Raw genomic sequence first — 13,617 nt, 5'->3', positions numbered from 1 at the left:
CACCATACCCCTGTCTGCGCATTATGCCCTGAATATATTCTACCATGCCCAGAAATCTGCTCCTTTTATTCTCTGTCCCCAACGCTCTAGGCGACCAGTTTTGATAGCCTTTAGCCGCACCCTCATACTACTCCTCCTCTGTTCCGCGGGTGATGTGGAGGTAAACCCAGGCCCTGCATGTCCCCAGGCACCCTCATGTGTTGACTTCTGTGATCGAAAAAGCCTTGGTTTCATGCATGTCAACATCAGAAGCCTCCTCCCTACGTTTGTTTTACTCACTACTTTAGCACACTCTGCTAACCCTGATGTCCTTGCCTGTCTGAATCCTGGCTCAGGAAGGCCACCAAAAATTCTGAGATTTCCATACCCAACTATAACATCTTCCGTCAAGATAGAACTGCCAAAGGGGGAGGAGTTGCAGTCTACTGCAGAGATAGCCTGCAAAGTAATGTCATACTTTCCAGGTCCATACCCAAACAGTTCGAACTACTAATTTTGAAAATTACTCTCTCCAGAAATAAGTCTCTCACTGTTGCCGCCTGCTACCGACCCCCCTCAGCTCCCAGCTGTGCCCTGGACACCATTTGTGAATTGATCGCCCCCCATCTAGCTTCAGAGTTTGTTCTGTTAGGTGACCTAAACTGGGATATGCTTAACACCCCGGCAGTCCAACAATCTAAACTAGATGCCCTCAATCTCACACAAATCATCAAGGAACCCACCAGGTACAACAATAAATCTGTAAACAAGGGCACCCTCATAGACGTCATTCTGACCAACTGGCCCTCCAAATACACATCCGCTGTCTTCAACCAGGAACTCAGCGATCACTGCCTCATTGCCTGTATCCGCTACGGAGCCGCAGTCAAACGACCACCCCTCATCACTGTCAAACGCTCCCTAAAACACTTCTGTGAGCAGGCCTTTCTAATCGACCTGGCCCGGGTATCCTGGAAGGACATTGACCTCATCCCGTCAGTTGAGGATGCCTGGTCATTCTTTAAAAGTAACTTCCTCACCATTTTAGATAAGCATGATCTATTCAAAAAATGCAGAACTAAGAACAGATATAGCCCTTGGTTCACTCCAGACCTGACTGCCCTCAAACAGCACAAAAACATCTTGTGGCGGACTGCAATAGCATCGAATAGTCCCCGCGATATGCAACTGTTCATTGAAGTAAGGAACCAATACATGCAGTCAGTCAGGAAAGCTAAGGCCAGCTTCTTCAGGCAGAAGTTTGCATCCTGTAGCTCCAACTCCAAAAAGTTCTGGGACACTGAAGTCCATGGAGAACAAGAGCACCTCCTCCCAACTGCCCACTGCACTGAGGCTAGGTAACACGGTCACCACCGATAAATCCATGATTATCGAAAACTTCAACAAGCATTTCTCAATGGCAGGCCATGCCTGCCGCCTGGCTACTCCAACCTCGGCCAACAGCCCCCCCCGCAGCTACTCGCCCAAGCCTCTCCAGGTTCTCCTTTACCCAAATTCAGATAGCAGATGTTCTGAAAGAGCTGCAAAACCTGGACCCGTACAAATCAGCTGGGCTTGACAATCTGGACCCTCTATTTCTGAAACTATCCGCCACCATTGTCGCAACCCCTATTACCAGCTTGTTCAACCTCTCTTTCATATCGTCTGAAATCCCAAAGGATTGGAAAGCTGCAGCAGTCATCCCCCTCTTCAAAGGGGGAGACACCCTGGACCCAAACTGTTACAGACCTATATGTATCCTGCCCTGCCTATCTAAGGTCTTCGAAAGCCAAGTCAACAAACAGGTCACTGACCATCTCGAATCCCACCGTACCTTCTCCGCTGTGCAATCTGGTTTCCGAGCCGGTCACGGATGCACCTCAGCCACGCTCAAGGTACTAAACGATATCATAACCGCCATCGATAAAAGACAGTACTGTACAGCCGTCTTCAGCGACCTTGCCAAGGCTTTCGACTCTGTCAATCACCATATTCTTATCGGCAGACTCAGTAGCCTCGGTTTTTCAGATGACTGCCTTGCCTGGCTCACCAATTACTTTGCAGACAGAGTTCAGTGTGTCAAATCGGAGGGCATGCTGTCCGGTCCTCTGGCAGTCTATGGGGTACCACAGGGTTCAATCCTCGGGCCGACTCTTTTCTCTGTATATATCAATGATGTTGCTCTTGCTGCGGGCGATTCCCTGATCCACCTCTACGCAGACGACACCATTCTATATACTTCCGGCCCGTCCTTGGACATTGTGCTATCTAACCTCCAAACGAGCTTCAATGCCATACAACACTCCTTCCGTGGCCTCCAACTGCTCTTAAGCGCTAGTAAAACCAAATGCATGCTTTTCAACCGTTCGCTGCCTGCACCCACACGCCTGACCAGCATCACCACCCTGGATGGTTCCGACCTTGAATATGTGGACATCTATAAGTACCTAGGTGTACCATCTATAAGTACCTAAGTACCTAGGCTAGACTGTAAACTCTCCTTCCAGACTCATATCAAACATCTCCAATCGAAAATCGAATCAAGAGTCGGCTTTCTATTCCGCAACAAAGCCTTCTTCACTCACGCCGCCAAACTTACCCCAGTAAAACTGACTATCCTACCGATCATCGACTTCGGCGATGTCATCTACAAAATTGCTTCCAACACTCTACTCAGCAAACTGGATGCAGTTTATCACAGTGCCATCCGTTTTGTCACTAAAGCACCTTATACCACCCACCACTGCGACCTGTATGCTCTAGTCGGCTGGCCCTCGCTACATATTCGTCGCCAGACCCACTGGCTCCAGGTCATCTACAAGTCCATGCTAGGTAAAGCTCAGTTCACTGGTCACGATGGCAACACCCATCCGTAGCACGCGCTCCAGCAGGTGTAGCACGCGCTCCAGCAGGTGTATCTCACTGATCATCCCTAAAGCCAACACCTCATTTGGCCGCCTTTCGTTCCAGTTCTCTGCTGCCTGTGACTCGAACGAATTGCAAAAATCGCTGAAGTTGGAGACTTTTATCTCCCTCACCAACTTCAAACATCTGCTATCTGAGCAGCTAACCGATCGCTGCAGCTGTACATAGTCCATCTGTAAATAGCACACCCTTTTTTACCTACCTCATCCCCATACTGTTTTTATTTATTTACTTTTCTGCTCTTTTGCACACCAATATCTCTACCTGCACATGACAATCTGATCATTTATCACTCCAGTGTTAATCTGCAAAATTGTAATTATTCGCCTACCTCCTCATGCCTTTTGCACACAATGTACATAGACTCTCTTTTTTTATACTGTGTTATTGACTTGTTAATTTTTTACTCCATGTGTAACTCTGTGTTGTCTGTTCACACTGCTCTATGCTTTATCTTGGCCAGGTCGCAGTTGCAAATGAGAACTTGTTCTCAACTAGCCTACCTGGTTAAATAAAGGTAAAATAAATCAAATAAATATTAAGCCGATTATGCAATAGTCATGTAAACACCATACTCTGCTTATTTTATCTTAAAGGTACACTTGGCAGAAAAATCACTGCCATTTCCTAGTTGCTAAAATTCAAATAGTTTACCTAATTTCAGTTTGTGAGAAAACAAATGTAAAGAATCATTGTACCATTTAAATTGCTGTTAAATATCTTTTCAAATAACCAAAAATATTGTATTTTTCTGCTTTTTGAAGCTGGTGTACAAAACAGAAACTAAAAGATGCAAAAACAAAACGTAAGAATGGGAAGGTGGAACAGATGTACCTTTTCTTAGACTTGCTTGCAATGAGTCACATTTCTACATGAATTTGCTCAGGTCCCCAAAAAGTTACATATTGCAGCTTTAATCTGCATGAGGTCAAAATCAAGAGAGCATTCGCGGATTAAAACACCTGGATTTCTAAGAAATCTCTCAAAATGATTATGACACGTAATGACCTTAAAAATCGACATACCAGCGGTGCATTTGATCTGCGCATGTGCTAGCACCAGCCGAGCAAGTCTCCCTCTTCAGCGTGAGAACTGTGTTCGGAACTGAATGCATGCATCTTAGAAGTAGCTTGCACATACACACTTGATATAAGTACGAACTCCGAATCGAATACGCTTAGCAAAAATAACATGTTCGCTGTGGTGGAACGTTTATTTTGATTGCCAGTTTTCTGCTAGTGCCGAGAAAGTTACTTTTCGGTTTTCAAACAACTAATAACAGTTGCTTTGGGAAGCATCTACTTGAAAATACATGATCTAAGTGATTGATAGTTGATATTCAGTGATTGATAGTTGATATTCAAAAGTATGCCTCATTTACTTTGAAGAACTACAAAATAGTGATTTTGTCAGATAGCATAGGCAGCAGTTCTATAGAGATGAGATGATTTGGAATGAAATAGTCAGTGAATAAAACAAATATAATATACACAACTGAAAATGTTGAATTAAGTAAAGTAATGTGAATAAATAGTTAATAAGTAATAAGCAGTAATGGGCGGTCACTACCATCATGGGTCTTTTATTACCCGTTTTATTCTGTCTTGTTACAGCATTCAACCCACATAATGCATTTGATGTTTTTTTTAAATGATCGAACCGAAACCAAAAAGCTCTAATCACTCAGCCCTATTTTCTGCATTTATCAGATTACCATCAGGTAACCTGATTTCAGATGTGTTCATGTAAAAATGATTATTAGGTTCTTCTTGCAAAGTAAACGTTTTAATCTAACTATTATAATAATCAGACTATACGAAATAATCTATTTTGTGTGCATGTAACCGCACTGAATGTTGTTGCTAGAAAATCCCGCGACCAGATATCAAAACTCAATTCAGCATCGATAAGAGAGTAGAGCGTTCCTCAACTAGCTGCATCACAGTCCCTGCTGTATTGGATGAATCGAGTTTGTGACTAACGTTAGTTAGCTTTTTACCAAGTTTGCATAATGCTAGTTATGTTCATACCTGATGTGGCATGTCACGTTTCTTTACTTTGCTGGGTAGGGTCTCCGGGACTGTTATTCTTGAAGCCAGGTCGAGAATTTTCCAAATGTTTGGTAGCTGGTGAACGTATTCTTCGTTCAATGGAAACTTTTCTGGTGTTAAACTGAAAGAAATGGCAATGGATCACACAAACTTTACGTAAACGTAACGGGATAGCTATGACTAAAGACGATAAATCAAAACATGTATTATGCAGAACAAAATAGCTAACGTTAGGAGTATAACTCGCTAACAAGTAATATTGTAGCAAGATAGCTAGGTAGCCATATTAAGTAGCTCATAAAGTATATAACAATACTATTCACCAACATTTCCAAATTCCAAAAATTACATTAAATAACTACATTGTCAGCATGTTAAAATATTAACAAACGAGCTGGCTAAAATGCCGCGAGCTAGCCGCGCAGTTGCGAAGCGCCAGCAAAAGCGTGCAGCGCTGCGCGAGCGAACCATTTTTTTCAGTCTCAAACGCATCAAAACACATATTACTAAAAGTCAGTGGATCATTATCAAATGTATTTAAAACGTTTGCATGTTATGAGGACCTAATTGTAAACGTATTAGTAAAACAACAACTTACATTAATCCATACGGAGGCAAATCTTTAATCTACCCATAAATAGCTACGACCACCACTTCTGCGTTGTCCCGCCCCATAGCTCAGCAGAAAGGCATATCTGTAAGTATATCACCACAAGCAACCAATCATAATAAATATGTAAGAATAATCGCTCTTTTTATTGGACAGGAGCATGACAGTCTCATCTTTTTGGTCGAATAGAACTCCTCGGAATTTATTGAAGACGATGCCCCCCTGCCATGTAGGGGTGTGTCCTGACGTCATAGAAAACCAGCTCAGCGCTAAACAATTCGGCTGTTGTGAAGTTTGGAATTATGTATGTGTATTTGGGGATTTCTCATAATGACTGAAAGGAGAATTGGATAATGTTGTTGTTTTTCTACAGTGATCTATGATTATATCGCAAGAAAGAGACATTAATAATGTGGATACAAAAATGTAAAGTGTTTCTGGTTATGAATTATACATTGTCAAAGGCTGCATCAAAGCCTCTCTTCCTCTCTGCATTGAAAACGAATGCCAACTCCCGAAGAGGAGGGGGATCAAGAGGTTAGGGAAACTGATTTTGTATGCAGCCCAGTGTTGTTGTTGATATAGAGCTTAACATGGGGCACATGCCTTTCTGGAGGTAGTCTGAAGGAATGACTATCAGGCCTCTTTGTCTGTCAGTGATCATGTGTGAGGCTGCGAGCTGAGCTTGGGTAGGTTGGTTTCACTTACAAATAATAGAACATTTCAGACCTTTAAACCAGAGCCACATCTTTGACCAGTAGGCTATTAGATGTGTTATAGCACCAAGTGGTTCCTCAAAAACATATTGTGAACAGTAGGACACATGCTCACTCATCACTCATTGGAAAGTGGTGTTGTTGTAGAGTCACATGGGCCCCACTCGGATGGTTTCCTGCGACCTGGGTGTGTCTCTCAAATCGAACCTACCAGAACTCTCCTCACAAAGCACTCTACAGATGGCGAGATGTGTGTAGTGTGGAGGAGGGGGCTCAGTGTGTAACAGTGACCGCATGAAGCTTTGTCTGCATACTTTGTGTGGGCGTATACATGTGTGTGAATGTGTAGGCAATTGTTAGTAGTCTAGTCTTTCAACATGCTCATACACATAGCATATGATGGAGTGTGTGAATCTGGCGTGAGCACCATTGTGCTATGTGTACATGTAAATTAACATCTGGCAAGGTATGTGGGTCGCATGTGCAACAGAACAGGCATGTAATATTTTCCCTGTGCCTTTATGTGCCTGCGTCTGCACGTGCAGGAATCTAGGCCATCCCTGTGGCTTTGTGTCTGAGGGGCGGATCAGTGTATGTGGGGGAAGTGAGGCATGGGGGTGTGTGGTGGTTCCTGGGTCAGGGGTGTGTCCACTGTGTAAACACAGTGCAACTGAGGAACAGGAGACACTCTCTCCTTCTCAAATTCCACCCCATGCTCACACCCCCTCCATACACTAGGCATCCTCTCTCCCGAATGCAGACTCCACTGGAACATAAACAAGCCACAAATTCTCTGGATTCACCTCCATTGGTGGAAATTCCCGTTTGCCCAGTGCTCTTGATGGTGAGTGAAATGTGTATTAAAGGATGATGCACAAAGGACGTTTGCAATTTTCAGTCCATCATGTTTACTGTTCTGCTTTTACTGTGTTCACCACAAGGGCACATATCCCAGACTGTCCTATTTAAAAAGCCCCAGAGCCACAGTGAGTCCAGCTGGAAAAGCAAATAAAAGCTCACTGACCAGGCCCATGACTCTATGAATGCTGTCTTGAACTTGAACTCATGGTGAATGTAGTAAGTTTAAAATGAATTGAAATAGAGGCTCTATCCGCTATAAAAGTAACCATTTACCATTTAATTATCAATGATATATTCATAAATCCTAACACTTATTGTGACCTCTTGCTGCATTATGCCTTATTTACAAATGCTGACTTCATTTTATACAGGCCTGTAGGCGGCTTGGGTGAGTTCCCAGCCCACTTAACCCAAGGGAAATGTTTGATAGACAATTTCCACTTATTTGAAGAACATTAACAAGCAGCAGCTTTGTCTGAAAAGGATTCTCACCTATCTACGTATAACCCTTCCTCTGAGATAAAGTATAGAGAAAAACAATACAACATAAATCATCCTGGTAATAAACACATAATCACTATGTGAAAAAAAACTGGTACCTGCCAAAATAAAGGAAAGACCAACATAAAGGGGCGGTTTTGCGGACACAGATTAAGCCTAACCATAGACTAAATTGCACTTTTAAACTGGACTCATTTAAATGGCCTTAATCTAGATCTAAGTGAAGCCTTAAATTAAACCTGGCCAGAGGCAGGTTAAACTTCAGATGAATGGATGTTGGTCCCCAGGTTGACCTTGGCAATGGAGGAAAATTGATTGCCTGGACTCTCAATGATGATCACAGAGCACCATCAAGGCCAGGCAGAAAGGCAGTTATAGACAGGAGCAACCCTCTGAATGATTTTGATTAAATCAATTTGTGTGACAATTTCTGTATACAAAGAAAATGCTGTTGACATCATTTATTTGCTTGAGCCAAGGCTTTCATCTGACTCTCTTAGGGGAAGGTTCATCTTCATGTAATAGGACCTTAGCAACAACGCTACAACCAAGCTCATATCGGCACCTGTTGTGTAGTGGAGCGCACGTTTGGTGTATGAAAGAGTTGTTTCCAGTGTCTCAGAAACACATCGCGCTTTCTACCAAGAAGACGCTGCATTGTCATTATTCCAACAGCAGTGCTTCACAATTACCCCAAACAGCATGGTTGCCCATATCCTCGCATTGAAGATGAGGATGGTTCCCATGGTTGAGGCAGAGAATGACAGAAATGGACTCGCCTGCAGAGATGCTTTTGCTATGCAGCACTTCTCCCAACAAAGACAGCTCAGGTGATTGAAACAAGTAATATCCAAAACATTTTTTATTCACAAATGGAAATACCGGGACCCCGAACTGGTGCTTATTTGAGAAGAAGATTGGTACTACTGCTGCTTCATGTTTCTCTCCTCCTCCTTCATAGACAACTCAACATGAAGGATGTGCATATTCATGTCATGATCTTCTTTTAAATACATTAGTTTGCACTCATGAAATTCCATGGTCAGTTTTCATGCATGTTCAGCTTCTGTCTTCGTCTTCCAGCCCGAGTTAGTGACACAATCTTCCCTCCTGGCTGCTGCAGATGTAGTGATTTGCCCTTCATCCTGTCTTGTCCCCTACAATCTAAGGTGATCATCAGCCTCTAGAAAATGATGACATTGCTGCATTAGAGAACATTATTTCTTCTAGAGTTGAGTTCCTTGCATTATGTTTTATTATGGGAGTGCAAGACATGACTTACAACATTACATATTCCCTGCAGTCCGGGGATGGCACATGTTGAATGAATTTTTCCTACAAAATGAGGATTGGAATGGTCCCCAATCTGACCTGTCTGTGGTCTTACTAGGGGGTCAGCCACCAGTCTTGAAACACTCCCTATGAGCAACAGCATTTGTCTTCTTTTAGTTGATTTTTTATGTTTTTCCACAGGACCTTCGAAAGACAAGATAATATAGAAATGATTCGTAATGATATTTTATGATACTGTTTTGTTACATTTCAAAAATAATATATTTTTTTTGTATTACTTTTTCGTGATATCTAATTGGTAGTTAGTCTTGTCCCATTGCTGCAACTCCCGTACGGACTCGGGAGAGGCAAAGGTCGAGAGCCACGCGTCCTCCAAAACACAACCCCTCCAAGCCTTTGCTTGCTTAACCCAGAAGCGCTAATGTTTCAGAAGAAACACAGTACAGCTGGCGACACAAATTCACCCGGCCCGTCACTAGGAGTCGCTAGAGCACGATGGGACAAGAACATCCCGGGCAGTCAAACCCTCCCCTAACCCGGACAACACTGGGCCAATTGTGCGACACTTAATGGGTCTACCGGTTGGCGGCGACACAGCCTGGGATCGAACCCGGGTCTGTAGTGACACCTATGGCACCTTACACCACTGCACCACTCAGGATTTTGTTACTGTCAGAAATACATTTAGGCCCCACTGTGTTATTACGCAAGAAAACTAACATTTCAAAGTAATTTGTTGAAAGTGAGGCAGCAATAAATATAGCATTTTGTCTGAAGTTATTGTAGCATCCTTTTGTTATTTTTTAAAACTTTATTAGAGTTCAATTCATTACAAATGGTGGTCCAGGCATTCTTTTTCTTATTTTCTGTTGATGAATCATTCTGTTTGTTCTCGATAATTGGGTGATTTGACACAATTCACTTTGAGGGTTTTTTCAAAGTTTTATTTTACCTCCGTCCATTGTTTGGTTTAGATGACTTGCTCCAATTCCGGTCAATAATCAAATTCGTATTTACAATGATGGCCTACCAAGGAGACAAAGGCCTCCTGGGGAGGGAGGCTGGGATTAAAATAAAATACAAATGTAGGACAAAACACACATCACGACAAGACACCACAACACTAAATAAAAGAGAGACCTAAGACAACAATACAACATGGCAGCAACACATGATAACACAGCATAGTAGCAACACAGCAAGAAAACAACAAAGCAGCAACGCAACATGGTAGCAGCACAAACATGGTACAAACATTGCTAGGCACAGACAACAGCACAAAGGGCAAAAAGGTAGAGAACACAAATACATCATGCAAAGCAGCCACAAGTGTCAGTAAGATTATGTATTAATGTCCCATCCCTGGTTTTAGAAGCATCCTTAGGTTAGCACACGGTCCACATTTTTTATCTAATTAGGCTTCGCAAAAATGAACTGGGTAGTCCTTATTTACCTTAGCCTGGGACTACCTAGTCTAGAACTAATTAGTCTGAAGTTAAGCAAAGTCTCAGAAAGCCATTTTTTAAATCTGGATTAATTTAAGTAGAATTAGCATGGTCCTGATTTAAATTAATCTCTGTCCAAGAAACCGCCCCAAGTGTCTTAATGTGGCGTTGAGACACCACGAGCCAGGATAGTGTCACGACTTCCGCCGAGGTTGGCTCTCCTGCCCGTTCGGGCTCTGCTCGGCGGTCGTCGTCACCGTCCTATTAGCCTCTACCGATCCCTTTTCGGTTATCTGTTGGTTTTGTCTGATTGTTTTCACCTGTGTGTTAGTTAATTAGTATCTGTATATAATGTAGGTTGTCCCGCCCTTGTTTTGTGCGGGATTGTTTGTTTTTGACATTTCGTTTCGGCTGTTGGTGTTTTGTGTTTTATTTCTCCGGTTTGTCTGGTTATTTCCTGTTTTGGTTATTTTCACCCTGTTTGTATTTTTGGGTTGTCCGTGTTTATTATTGTTCACCGGAGAATAAACCTTTATTCATTATTTGCTCTATTATATCTATTATTTATTTGCACCCACCTTGACTAGTCGTTACAGACAGCTTCAATAAACTTTTGCATACATTTGAAAAGTAAATGGAACTCTATTGGAGGGATGCGACACCATTCTTCCATTCTTCTTCCAAATTCACCAAATTCAATCATTTGGTGTTTTGTGGATGGTGTTGGAAAATGCTCAGGCGCCTCTCCAGAATCTCCCATAAGTGTTCAATTGGTTTAAGATCTGGTGACTGAGACTGCCAAGGCATATGGTTCATATTGTTGTCATGCTCATCAAACCATTCAGTGACCCCTTGTGCACTGTGGATGGGGGCATTGTCATCATATGGGGTTTGAGCCATTTTTATTCATGACCCTAAGCATGATGAGATATTAATTGCTAAGGAATTTCTCAGGGAACCACAACTATGTGGAAGCACCTGCTTTCAATGTACTTTGTATCCATTTACATTTACATTTAAGTCATTTAGCAGACGCTCTTATCCCTCAGTCACTCAAGTGATGCTGATCCATCACGACTGGTCTGCCGACGTAACCGCACATGGGGGCTACAATAGACTTCTTCCATCACGACGTCCCTCTAAGACCCTCCTGCTAACCTGCTAGCCCTGGCCCGCTAGCTGTCTGAATCGCCATGTCTCCAGCCCGCCTAGCTACTCACGGGACCCCTATGATCATTCGGCAACGCATGCCTCTCCCTAATGTCAATATGCCTTGTCCGTTGCTGTTTTGGTTAGTGATTATTGCCTTATTTCACTGTAGAACCTCTAGCCCTGCTAAATACACCTTAGCTAACCATTTAGTTCCACCTCCCACACATGCGGTGACCTCACCTGGTTTAAATGATGTTTCTAGAGACAATATCTCTCTCATCGTTATTCACTGCATAGGTTTACCTCCACTGTATTCACATTCTACCATACCTTTGTCTGAACATTATGCCTTGAATCTATTCTACCGTGCCCAGAAACCTGCTCCTTTTACTCTGTTCCAAATGTACTAGACAACCAGTTCTTATAGCCTTTAGTCATACCCTTATCCTACATCTCCTCTGTTCCTCTGGTGATGTAGAGGTTACTCCAGGCCCTGCAGTGCCTAGCTCTACTCCCATTCCCCAGGCACTCTCATTTGCTGACTTCTGTAACCGTAAAAGCCTTGATTTTATGCATGTTAACATTAAAAGCCTCCTCCATAAGTTTGTTTTATTCACTGCTTTAGCACACTCTGCCAACCCGGATGTCCTAGACGTGTCTGAATCCTGGCTAAGGAAGACCACCAAAAACCCAGAAATTTCCATCCCTAACTATAACATTTTCGGACAAGATAGAACTGCCAAAGGGGGTGGAGTTGCAATCTATTGCAGAGATAGCCTGCAGAGTTCTGTTTTACTATCCAGGTCAGTGCCCAAACAATTTGAGCATCTACTTTTAAAAATCCACTTTTCCAGAAACAAGTCTCTCACCGTTGCTGCTTGCTATAGACCACCTTCTGCCCACAGCTGTGCCCTGGACACCATATGTGAATTGATTGCCCCTCCATCTATTTTCAGAACTTGTGCTGTTAGGTGAACTAACTGGGACATGCTTAACACCCCTGCCATCCTACAATCTAAGCTTGATGCCCTCAATCTGACACAAATTATCAATGAACCTACCAGGTACAACCACACATCCGTAAACATGGGCACCCTCATAGATATCATCCTGACCAACCTGCCCTCAAATACACCTTTGCTGTTTTCAACCAGGATCTCAGCGATCACTGCCTCATTGCCTGCGTCCGTAATGGGTCTGCGGTCATACGATCACCTCTCATCACTGTAAAACGCTCCCTAAAACACTTCAGCGAGCAGGCCTTTCTAATCGACCTGGCCCGGGGATCCTGGAAGGATATTGACCTCCTTCCGACAGTAGTGGATGCCTGGTTATTCTTTAAAAGTGCTTTCCTCTTCTTAAATAAGCATGCCCCATTAAAAAAAACAGGAACAGATATAGCTCTTGGTCTACTCCAGACCTGACTGCCCTTGACCAGCACAAAAACATCCTGTGGCGTACTGCATTAGTATCAAATAGCCCCCGCGATATGCAACCTTTCAGGGAAGTCAGGAACCAATATACACAGGCAGTTAGGAAAGCAAAGGCTAGGTTTTTCAAACAGAAATTTGCATCCTGAAGCACAAACTGTCACGTTCTGACCTTTATTTCCTTTGTTTTGTCATTATTTAGTATGGTTAGGGCGTGAGTTGGGGTGGGCAGTCTATGTTTGTTTTTCTATGATTTGGGTATTTCTATGTTTCGGCCTAGTATGGTTCTCAATCAGAGGCAGGTGTCATTAGTTGTCTCTGATTGAGAATCATACTTAGGTAGCCTGGGTTTCACTGTGTGTTTGTGGGTGATTGTTCCTGTCTCTGTGTTTGCACCAGATAGGTCTGTTTTGGGTTTTCACGTTTCTTGTCTTGTCTTGTCTTGTCTTGTTTTGTTGTGTCCGTGTTTATCTTTGAATTAAACATGAATCAGAATAACCACGCTGTGCTTTGGTCCGCCTCTTTGTCAATGGAAGAAATCCCTTACACAAACGCCAAAACGTTCTGGGACACTGTAAATTCCATGGAGAATAAGAGCACCTCCTCCCAGCTGCCCACTGCACTGAGGCTAGGAAACACTGTCACTCCCGATAA

General features: G+C 43.0%; 1 protein-coding gene across 1 annotated transcript in view; it reads right to left on the bottom strand.

Moving 5' to 3' along the window:
* The window catches only part of LOC124032076 (vitamin D3 receptor A), a 93,873-nt gene extending 88,247 nt beyond the window's left edge, over positions 1–5,626 (bottom strand). Inside the window, exons 1-2 of the mRNA XM_046344138.1 lie at positions 5,554–5,626; positions 4,935–5,076 (exon numbers count right to left, since the gene is read on the bottom strand). The gene's annotated coding sequence lies outside the window, so the exon portion shown is untranslated. The remainder of the gene's footprint in view (positions 1–4,934; positions 5,077–5,553) is intronic.
* Between the last annotated feature and the right edge of the window lie 7,991 nt (positions 5,627–13,617).

Source organism: Oncorhynchus gorbuscha, linkage group LG03, assembly GCF_021184085.1.
Source record: "Oncorhynchus gorbuscha isolate QuinsamMale2020 ecotype Even-year linkage group LG03, OgorEven_v1.0, whole genome shotgun sequence".
Classification (NCBI taxonomy): domain Eukaryota; kingdom Metazoa; phylum Chordata; class Actinopteri; order Salmoniformes; family Salmonidae; genus Oncorhynchus; species Oncorhynchus gorbuscha.
The sequence above is the reverse complement of the archived record's forward strand: the minus strand, read 5'-3'. Positions and strand labels throughout refer to the sequence as shown.